Consider the following 10,608-nt stretch of genomic DNA (forward strand, 5'->3'; position numbering starts at 1 on the left):
TACTAGTTAGCAATGTAAATTTTGTCTGTCTACTATAATTTCAGTCCAGTCATTTAAAGACAATAAAACTCACTGAAGAATGCACACTATCTACTCTGTCTTCTTAGTCACTCATGAAATCTCTAGCACTTTATTTACTGTACTGCAACACAGCATGGAATTGATAATAGTTGTCGAAGTCAGTTAATTATATTCCATAACTGAGCAGCTGAAAGAAACTGCTAAGTTACAAGGCAACACTGTGTTGCCAATGTTAACATTTTCTTCAACAAGTCATTGAAAATAACCTTGCAACCTTTTTCTATTTAGTTTGATGGTACAAGCTGCTTTAGGCTATTTGTCCAGTGTCGTTTATTACATAATTATCATTGAATGAACTTTCAATATAATACATATACGTTAGAATCTGCTTTCGTTTCTGGTACACTCATATGCTCTTATTTTGGTTGATGGAAAGAATGTCTGTCTACCCATTAAAATTCTTGAGTTGTAGAGCAATGCCGTTACTTTGTTCATAGGACTTTGTCTACGAGTCAACGATGTATAAATTTATTTGACCTAAAGGGATATCAGTCCATCCATTTATAGGCACACAAAACTCACAGAAGAATGTCAGAGTATCGCTTACCCTCTACATTCTCACCATTCACGAGTCTTCCATACACGGTATTTGGCTCTACCTGATTTTGATGGGTCATACTGGCTCTAGATGTCCCCAGCTAACTCACAGAGACTTGCTAATTCTCTCTAAATCCCATAACGTTGCGACAACACTTCTCTACCCATCACTGGCTATGGACAGAGCTATCACAACGAGACAGAACAGCACACTAACGTGCGGGAAAAAACTCACTGCCATGCTTATGTCCCGATATTGGCAAGTCTCTTCAGGTATTTTAGGTTCACTAGTTACACTCTTCATTGAATGCATAGCGTTTTGTGGGATGTACATCATCGTCTTCTTCTTGTTTTTTTCTTTTTTTTTTTTAGATATACAGATATATTGCAATTCTAACAGTGTCACAAAGTTTCCAACACATACACACACTCTGTCCACTGAATCATTTACACTGTTGCAACTGATTCGCACAAACATGCAGAATTCAGAGATACTGTAAGAGTAGGGGAAAGATGTATTGTTTAACCATAGCACTGTTCATTTTTTCCCTCCCACTATTTGAGAGTGGGTTGACCTGATGTAGTATTCCGGGCAGAGCAGTGGGTAGCACGCATATGTGTTGTTGTATTTATTTTATTTTTTAAAACAACCCACTAGTACTTACACACCTGTCCGAATTGTAGTTTTAGTTATGTAAAAGGGGACGGGATTTGTGGCCGCTGGCTTGCCAATATAAGTCGACCTTTCAGTTCATAGTGTTTGGGTTCCTTCCTTTAAGATTCCAGCAAATGAATCCGAACTCGACATATGCATTCTTCTTCAGCTCGCTCCGGATGATTACTGTTAAGCGTTTTACTGCAGTTAATATTTCCGATGCCAATGTACAGGAATTCTAGTCCTATTAATGTGCAACAGTTTTAGCTACCTTCCTTTCAGCCACCAGTCCCATTACAGCTCTTCCCGCCTGCTGGTAGACAACTCCGTCACCTACGAACACCCTTCATTTGAAACAAATACGCCGCAAACCGTTGTACACTGTATGGCGGAGGGAACATCGTACCAGTATTATTGATTAACCTGCCATCAAACTCTCTCGCATAGAGAGAGTAAAAAATGATTGGATACATACCTCTATATATACCTCTAATCCACTCTTACGTTTTCGGGAGAAATATGTCGTCTTTCCCAAAGATTTCTTTTTCCATTAGATATTCGAATGGATTAGGCCAACCTGTACGATCCTAGCAGAATACTCATGATGCTTTTTCTTAGCAGATCAGCCACGTAACACGAACTGGGTGTCTCACATGATTGGTAGGCAGACACTATGTAGTACTGAGGTGTCGAATCGATGTTACTGTTCACCAGTGCGTATCATTTAACCGCAAGGAAACCTGTACGTGTTTTTGTCGGGATAGCAACTGCCATTGACATCAAAGTTATAGTGGAAATGGAGATTGTGTAGTGAGGCACGAATGTAGGTGGGCTCGTTCAAATAGAGTGGGAGAACTGTGCGGCAAACTAACATACATTGAAGAGCCAAAAAAATTATGACCACTGCCCATGGCAAGATTTAATGCTGCCTGGTGGCACTGCGAGGATATGACGCTATGAGGAACTACATAAGCGGACCGTAACTAAATAGGAAATCATTCTAGCGACGATATGGACCGAAAGTTGGGAAATCAGCTGACGTATGTGACTCTGGCAGAGGAAATATTATTACGGTCTGGAGCCTCGAAAGGAGCATTTCGGAAACGACGAATCTGGCAAACTGTTCACGTACTGTTGTCGTAAGCGTCTATGGAAAGCTGTTGTAGGACGATGAAGCCGTGGGTAAACGACAATACGTTGGAAATCCACGTCTTAGCACCGAACATAGAGTTCAGAGGATTTTCCTCTCTAAAAAGCAGGATAGGTGACGATCTGCGGCAGATTTGACGACAGAGTACAATTCTGATTCAGGCACAAGTGTTTCAGAGAACACCGTTCAGCGCGCAGTGTTGAACATGAGGCTCTGCAGCAGCGACCGCATCGTGTTCCCATCTTGACCTAACAACATCATCAATTACGATTCCAGTGGGCAATGGGATCATTGAGTTTGAGTCGTGGATCAATGAAACAGTGTCACCTGGTGGGATGAACCACGTTTCTTGTTATAGCAGCTCGATGGTCGTTCCGGACAGGGCGTCATCCAGGCTGATGGCTGTTGGAAACGTGCACTGCGGCGGAGACACAGGCCGGTGGGGGCATTATTATGCTATGAGGGACATTCACATGGCCTTCCATGGGGGCTGGGCAGTAACAGAAGGCACTATGACAGCAGACCGGGCGAGGTGGCGCAGTGGTTAGCACACTGGACTCGCATTCGGGTGGACGACGGTTCAATCCCGTCTCCGGCCATCCTGATTTAGGTTTTCCGTGATTTCCCTAAATCGTTTCAGGCGAATGCCGAGATGGTTCCTTTGAAAGGGCACGGCCGATTTCCTTCCCAATCTTTCCCTAACCCGAGCTTGCGCTCCGTCTCTAATGACCTCGTTGTCGACGGGACGTTAAACACTAACCACCACCACTATGACAGCTGTGGAGTACGTGAACATTATTACCGACATTTATATCACTTCAAGCTTGACGTCTTCTCCCAGTGTACGGCTGCTTCTAGCAGCGTAATTGTCAACTGAAAAGGCTAGAATCATGTTGCAGTGGTTTGAGGAACATGACAGTGAACTCACGTTGATATCTTGTGCACCAGATTCCCTTGATCTGAACGCGATGCAACATATCTGGGACGCCAGCTCCACGGCCACAAACCACCGGCCTGTAATTTACGGGTATTGCGTGACCTGTATGTAGACACCCAATACTACATACCCCCGGAAGCCTACCAAGGACTTTTAGAGTCCATGTTACGCAGAACCGCTGTTGTATTATATTCCAGAGGTGGCCCAACACACTGTTAAGCAGGTGGTCATAATATTTTGGCTCTTCAGTGTATATTCAGATGCAGTTGAGAGCTAAGTGCTGCACATTCTGTCTCAGAATTCCTTTCTTCGACAGCAGCAGTGCTAGTGCACCAATACTCATTATATTTGGAGTTCCTACGTTAAAATTAACGGCTCGAGAGGCATCGCAAGTTGCATTTCCAAAGTATCAAAGTGCCGTGAACGTACGTGGTTTGCACGAAGCGGTGTGTTGCTGTGGAGGTAGAATATATCTGTGACGTTATGTCGCTTAAGGTAGTGTGAGTATTGAGATGCAGCAGTGATGTTTGTGATTTTTGTCACTCAGTCATTCTAAGATCAACGAAATGATGGTACAAGATGGTGAACCTACTTCGACAGGTTTTGGATGCAATAAATGTGGAATTCAAATATCTGTCAGACCTATTTAAGTACAGTAATGTTGTGTGTGTGTGTGTGTGTGTGTGTGTGTGTGTGTGTGTGGTACCCTTCACATCATTACGTAATGTTCCATTAAAACTACGGTCTTCCACACCATATACATCACATACTGACTTATGAAATGAGTTTCCGTGTCATTAGTATTTGGATAGGTTCAGACTCAAACAGCCCATTTCCATAGTTTTAAATCAGAGCTTAAAACCATGTTTTTTTTTCTGGCAGAGGAAGATGTAAACTTTTGTGCTAGACATTAGGTAGTCGCACACATCCATTCTGTTAAAAAACTCGCGTTTTATTCGAATTCATAAGCTAGTAGCTATACACAGGTCAGTATGATACTACAGGTTGATGGTCCATTTCAGCGTCAGTCAGTTCTACTTTAGTTTGATTTCTCATATTCCCTCTGCATTCATACCAATTTTTCCTAATATTCCTTCTGCTCCTGGCTGTGGAAAATGGTACAATGTATTTATAGTGCATAGACTTCCTCGTAGTAAAGCACTGATATATGATATCATTCACCTGTCCAACATACAGTGCACACGTTAAGAAACCAAGCACGTTCTATACCCAAGTCCGATTACATATGCTGTGTATTACTTTCTGGTAAAGTAATGTGACAGATAGCCACAGGCATCCCTCAGATTTTCCTTTTCTCCCTTCAAAACATCTCAATACAGAACTAGTCGCTACTAGCTTAGTGTGTCTTAACAATAGTATTCTGCTGGGGAACGAAATGATGTTCTTTTAAACCCTGGGAAGATTGCATACGTTGACAGATGGGTGGTACTGTATGTCAATTCTATGTTTCGACAAAATAAGTTAAAGAAGAAAAACGGTTCTTCAACACAGATCACGAGGTGTATTACAGTGTAATCTTAGATTTCATACTAAGAGCATGCCTAAGTTTGCTTTATACTTCGCAATGTGTATTAACAATGTATAAAAATACATAATAAAATAGTAGTATCTCCTACAACGTCATAGCTTTCGTAAAAAATGCTCTTACTGTTGATAAAACAGACCTCTGCACGGAGGGCACAAGTAAATGGTAGGTCCACATTTAACACAAGGAGCAATATATCTGGAGTGAAAGAACAGTACTACCATTTCTTCCTGGAAGCATATTTTACACAGGCGAGCATTTTCAAAAGCTCTCACAGTCACACGGTATTCAGATGCTGCATTCAGAAGATCTAATGGAAGATATATATTAGCTACATCCTTTGCAGTAATTTTTGCTCTGTATTCTGACAGATATTATCCACAAAATCCTTATCCTTCGCAAGAAGCACTGACAGACGCTTGGAAAACCACACAGCACCTTCAACCCACGGTTTTTTTGTTTCATTCCTATATTTCAACCCTCCACCACCTTTGTAACACAGTTTCGTCTTTCTCATCGGTATAAAGGAATCTAGCTTCTCTTACTTCGTCGGGTCGTTGCTTATTAGCTTAAAAGCAACCCTTGAAAGATGCAAGCCTCGTATTATACGAGGATTGCCCAGAAAGTAATGCACCGCATTTTTTTTTCTCATCCGAAAACAGTGCCGTGAATGCGAAACGTTATGTATGAGCGCGCCAAGTTTCCGTCACTTCCGCTAGATAGCATAGCTGCAGGACAGTTTCAAAATGGCATATGTAGGTGATATACACTCCTGGAAATTGAAATAAGAACACCGTGAATTCATTGTCCCAGGAAGGGGAAACTTTATTGACACATTCCTGGGGTCAGATACATCACATGATCACACTGACAGAACCACAGGCACATAGACACAGGCAACAGAGCATGCACAATGTCGGCACTAGTACAGTGTATATCCACCTTTCGCAGCAATGCAGGCTGCTATTCTCCCATGGAGACGATCGTAGAGATGCTGGATGTAGTCCTGTGGAACGGCTTGCCATGCCATTTCCACCTGGCGCCTCAGTTGGACCAGCGTTCGTGCTGGACGTGCAGACCGCGTGAGACGACGCTTCATCCAGTCCCAAACATGCTCCATAGGGGACAGATCCGGAGATCTTGCTGGCCAGGGTAGTTGACTTACACCTTCAAGAGCACGTTGGGTGGCACGGGATACATGCGGACGTGCATTGTCCTGTTGGAACAGCAAGTTCCCTTGCCGGTCTAGGAATGGTAGAACGATGGGTTCGATGACGGTTTGGATGTACCGTGCACTATTCAGTGTCCCCTCGACGATCACCAGTGGTGTACGGCCAGTGTAAGAGATCGCTCGCCACACCATGATGCCGGGTGATGGCCCTGTGTGCCTCGGTCGTATGCAGTCCTGATTGTGGCGCTCACCTGCACGGCGCCAAACACGCATACGACCATCATTGGCACCAAGGCAGAAGCGACTCTCATCGCTGAAGACGACACGTCTCCATTCGTCCCTCCATTCACGCCTGTCGCGACACCACTGGAGGCGGGCTGCACGATGTTGGGGCGTGAGCGGAAGACGGCCTAACGGTGTGCGGGACCGTAGCACAGCTTCATGGAGACGGTTGCGATTGGTCCTCGCCGATTCCCCAGGAGCAACAGTGTCCCTAATTTGCTGGGAAGTGGCGGTGCGGTCCCCTACGGCACTGCGTAGGATCCTACGGTCTTGGCGTGCATCCGTGCGTCGCTGCGGTCCGGTCCCAGGTCGACGGGCACGTGCACCTTCCGCCGACCACTGGCGACAACATCGATGTACTGTGGAGACCTCACGCCCCACGTGTTGAGCAATTCGGCGGTACGTCCACCCGGCCTCCCGCATGCCCACTATACGCCCTCGCTCAAAGTCCGTCAACTGCACATACGGTTCACGTCCACGCTGTCGCGGCATGCTACCAGTGTTAAAGACTGCGATGGAGCTCCGTATGCCACGGCAAACTGGCTGACACTGACGGCGGCGGTGCACAAATGCTGCGCAGCTAGCGCCATTCGACGGCCAACACCGCGGTTCCTGGTGTGTCCGCTGTGCCGTGCGTGTGATCATTGTTTGTACAGCCCTCTCGCAGTGTCCGGAGCAAGTATGGTGGGTCTGACACACCGGTGTCAATGTGTTCTTTTTTCCATTTCCAGGAGTGTATATTACAAGCAACGTGCTGTCATTGAATTTCTCACTGCAGAGAAAGAAACTGTTGGGAATATTCACAAACGCGTATGCGAAGTCTATGAAGCATTTGCTGTCGACAGAAGCACAGTTAGTCGCTGGGCACGGAGGGTGAGGTCATCAGAAGGCTGTTTGGCGGAGCTCCAGGATTTTCAGCGGTCGGGGAGACCATCAACAGCTGTCATACCTGGCAGCCCTGACCTAACACCCTTGGACTTCCACTTGTTTGGGCCATTAAAGGATGCCATTCGTGGAAGATATTTTCAGGGCGATGAGGAGATGATTCACACAGTGAAGCACTGGCTTCGCCAACAGGACAAGGGTTGGTACCGACAGGGCATACACGCCCTTGTTTCGCGCTGGAGGATGGCCAAAGAATGGGATGGGCATTACAAGGAAATATAGGGTGTGTAGATAAAACATCATTCTTTCATGTGCGTAATTCTCATTATGTTCAATAACGAATTGTTGAAGAAAAAATTCCGGTGCGTTACCTTCTGAACAACCCTCGTTTTTTAGCGTGAGTTAACCTTATCTCTCACACATCGCAAACTGAAGTGCATAAAGATGCTGATTTAGGAGATGAATGTGGAAGTATCTCCATTCTGCACATACTTATAAACAGTTCGACCCACGACATACACTTTCACACATAAACCTCTCCAACACCCTCAGACATCCACCATGTTGCTTAGCGACCTGCTTTCAAAGCTCCCTTTATGCAATGAAGCGCCAAAGAAATTTGTATAGGCACGTATTCAAATGCAGAGATATGTAAACAGGCAGAATACGGCGCTGCAGTCGGCAACGCCTATATAAGACAACAGGTGTCTGGCGAAGTTTGTAGATCGGTTAGTGCTGCTACAATGACAGGTTATCAAGATTTAAGTGATTCTGAACGTGGTGTTATAGCCAGCGCACGAGCGATGGGACACAGCATCTCAGAGGTAGCGATGAAGTGGGGTTTTTCCAGTACGACCATTTCACGAGTGTACCGTGGATATCAGGAAATCGGTAAGACATCAGATCTCTGACATCGCCGCAGCAGGAAAAATATCCTGCAAGAATGGGAGTATCGTTCAAAGTGACAGAAGTGTAACCCTTCCGCAAATTGCTGCAGATTTCAGTGCTGGGCCATCAACAAGTGCCAGCTTGCGAACCATTCAACGAAACTTCATCTAAATGGGCTTTCGGAGCGGAGCGGATGGGCGTGTATGGGTATCGAGACAATCTCGTGAATTCATGGACGCTGCATGTCAACAGGGGACTGTTCAAGTTGGTGGAGGCTCTGTAATGGTGTGGGGCTTGTGAAGTTAGAGTGATAAGGGACTCCTGATACGTCTAGATGCGTCTCTGACAGGTGACACGTACGTAAGCATCCTGTCTGATCACCTGCATCCATTCATGTCCATTTTGCATTCCGACGGACTTGGGCAATACTAGCAGGATAATGCGACACCCCACATACCCAGAATTTCTACAGAGTGGCTCCAGGAACACTCTTCTGATTTTAAACAACTCCGCTGGCCACCAAACTCCACAGACATTAACATTATTGAGCATATCTGGGATGCCTTGCAACTTGCTGTTCAGAAGAGATCCCAGCCCCCTCGTACTCTTACGGATTTGTGAACACCCCTGTAGGACTCATGGGGTCAATGTCCTCCAGCACTACTTCTTAGTCGAGTCCATGCCACGTCGTGTTCTGGCTCTTTTGCGTGCTCTCGGGGGCCTTACACAGTATTAGGCAGGTGTACCAGTGGCCAGAAGACTGGAAAAGATCAGTATTCATCCCCATTCCAAAGAAGAGAAGTTCTAAAGAATGCTCAGATTACCGAACAATCGCACTTATTTCACATGCTAGCAAAGTTATGTTGAAAATCTTACAAAATAGACTTCGCCAATATCTAGATCGAGAGCTACCAGAAGAACAAGCTGGATTTAGGAAAGGAAGAGGAACTAGGGATCAAATTGCTAACATTCGGTGGATTATGGAAAAAGCGAGAGAATTCCAGAAAGATGTGTACCTCTGCTTTATTGACTACGCCAAAGCCTTTGACTGCGTCGATCACAAATTATAGAACGTACTGAGAAACATGGGTGTACCATATCACCTCATTCATCTGATACGGAGTTTATACCTTGACCAGGAAGCCACGGTGAGAACTATGTATGGAACAACGAAATGGATAAAGATTCAGAAAGGGGTCCGGCAAGGCTGCATACTGTCACCGTACTTATTCAATCTGTATGCAGAACATGTTATGAGGAATGCGAGGCTAGATGAAGGAGAAACAGGAATTAAAATAGCTGGAATAAATGTAAACAACCTCAGGTACGCGGATGATACGATCCTGTTGGCAGAAAGTGAAGAAGAATTGAGAACACTCTCACTGAAGGTGAAGGACGAAAGTGAAAAGGCCGGTCTTATGCTGAATGTGAAGAAAACGAAAATTATGGCAACTACACCTACCAATTCGTGGGATATAGCAGGAGAAACCATGGAGGTAGTGACCACATTCAGTTATCTCGGTTCCCAGATCTCTGCTGATGGCGACTGCAGCCATGAAATCCGGAGACGCCTGTTGCTCGGTAGACAGGCGATGTCAAACCTTGACAAGGTTATAAGGTCCAGAGATATAACACTAGCAACAAAGATCCGTATTGTGAGGGCTATGGTCTTTCCAGTTGTGATGTATGGATGTGAGACCTGGACCGTTAGAAAGGCTGAACGGCGGAGAATTGACTCCTTCGAATTGTGGTGTTGGAGGATACTTCTTAGAGTTCCATGGACTGCAAAGAGAACCAACAGATCAATATTGGAGCAAATAAAACCAGATTTCTCCCTGGAAGGTCTAATGTTAAAACAAAAGCTGACCTACTTTCGACACACAATGCGAAGGCATGCCTCGCTGGAAAAAACATTAATGCTGGGGAAGATTGAAGGAACTAGAAGAAGAGGACGTCAGAGGATGAGATGGATCGATGGCATCACAGAAGCAATGTGTTCCAACCTGGAAGGTCTACGGGAGAAAGTGCAAGACAGGAAAAAGTGGCGTGATTTGGTTCATGGGGTCACGAAGAGTCGGAACCGACTAAACGAATAGAGAGAGAGAGAGAGAGAGAGAGAGAGAGAGAGAGAGAGAGAGAGAGAGACCAGTTTATTAGGCTCTTCAGTGTATATAGCCTACTCCAAAGATCCAAGATGTCGACTCTTCTGCTCACGTTATCATGACGTCACTTCTTGTAACGTATTCTAAATTTGCTTGTAAATGTAGTACATCTGTATAAACCTAGCGCAATTACGATATTTTTCTGTGTGTGTGTGTATGAGTTTCTCGAGTGGGGCCTATGGACCTATGCTGACCATAACATGTGGTGGGTCCACCTTCGAAACCTATCCCAATGTTATGCATGATAGATCCGCACTTGAGCTCTATTCTAGTCATAGCGTGTTGTGGATCCATCTTTGAATCCCATCCCAGAC

General features: G+C 45.2%; 1 non-coding gene across 1 annotated transcript; it reads left to right on the forward strand.

Moving 5' to 3' along the window:
* The first annotated feature begins 2,949 nt into the window (after window positions 1-2,949).
* Window positions 2,950-3,022, forward strand: Trnaa-cgc. The gene has a single exon. It is a non-coding gene; the product is annotated as a tRNA-Ala (tRNA).
* The last annotated feature ends 7,586 nt before the right edge of the window (window positions 3,023-10,608 follow it).

This window comes from Schistocerca piceifrons, chromosome X (assembly GCF_021461385.2).
Source record: "Schistocerca piceifrons isolate TAMUIC-IGC-003096 chromosome X, iqSchPice1.1, whole genome shotgun sequence".
Classification (NCBI taxonomy): domain Eukaryota; kingdom Metazoa; phylum Arthropoda; class Insecta; order Orthoptera; family Acrididae; genus Schistocerca; species Schistocerca piceifrons.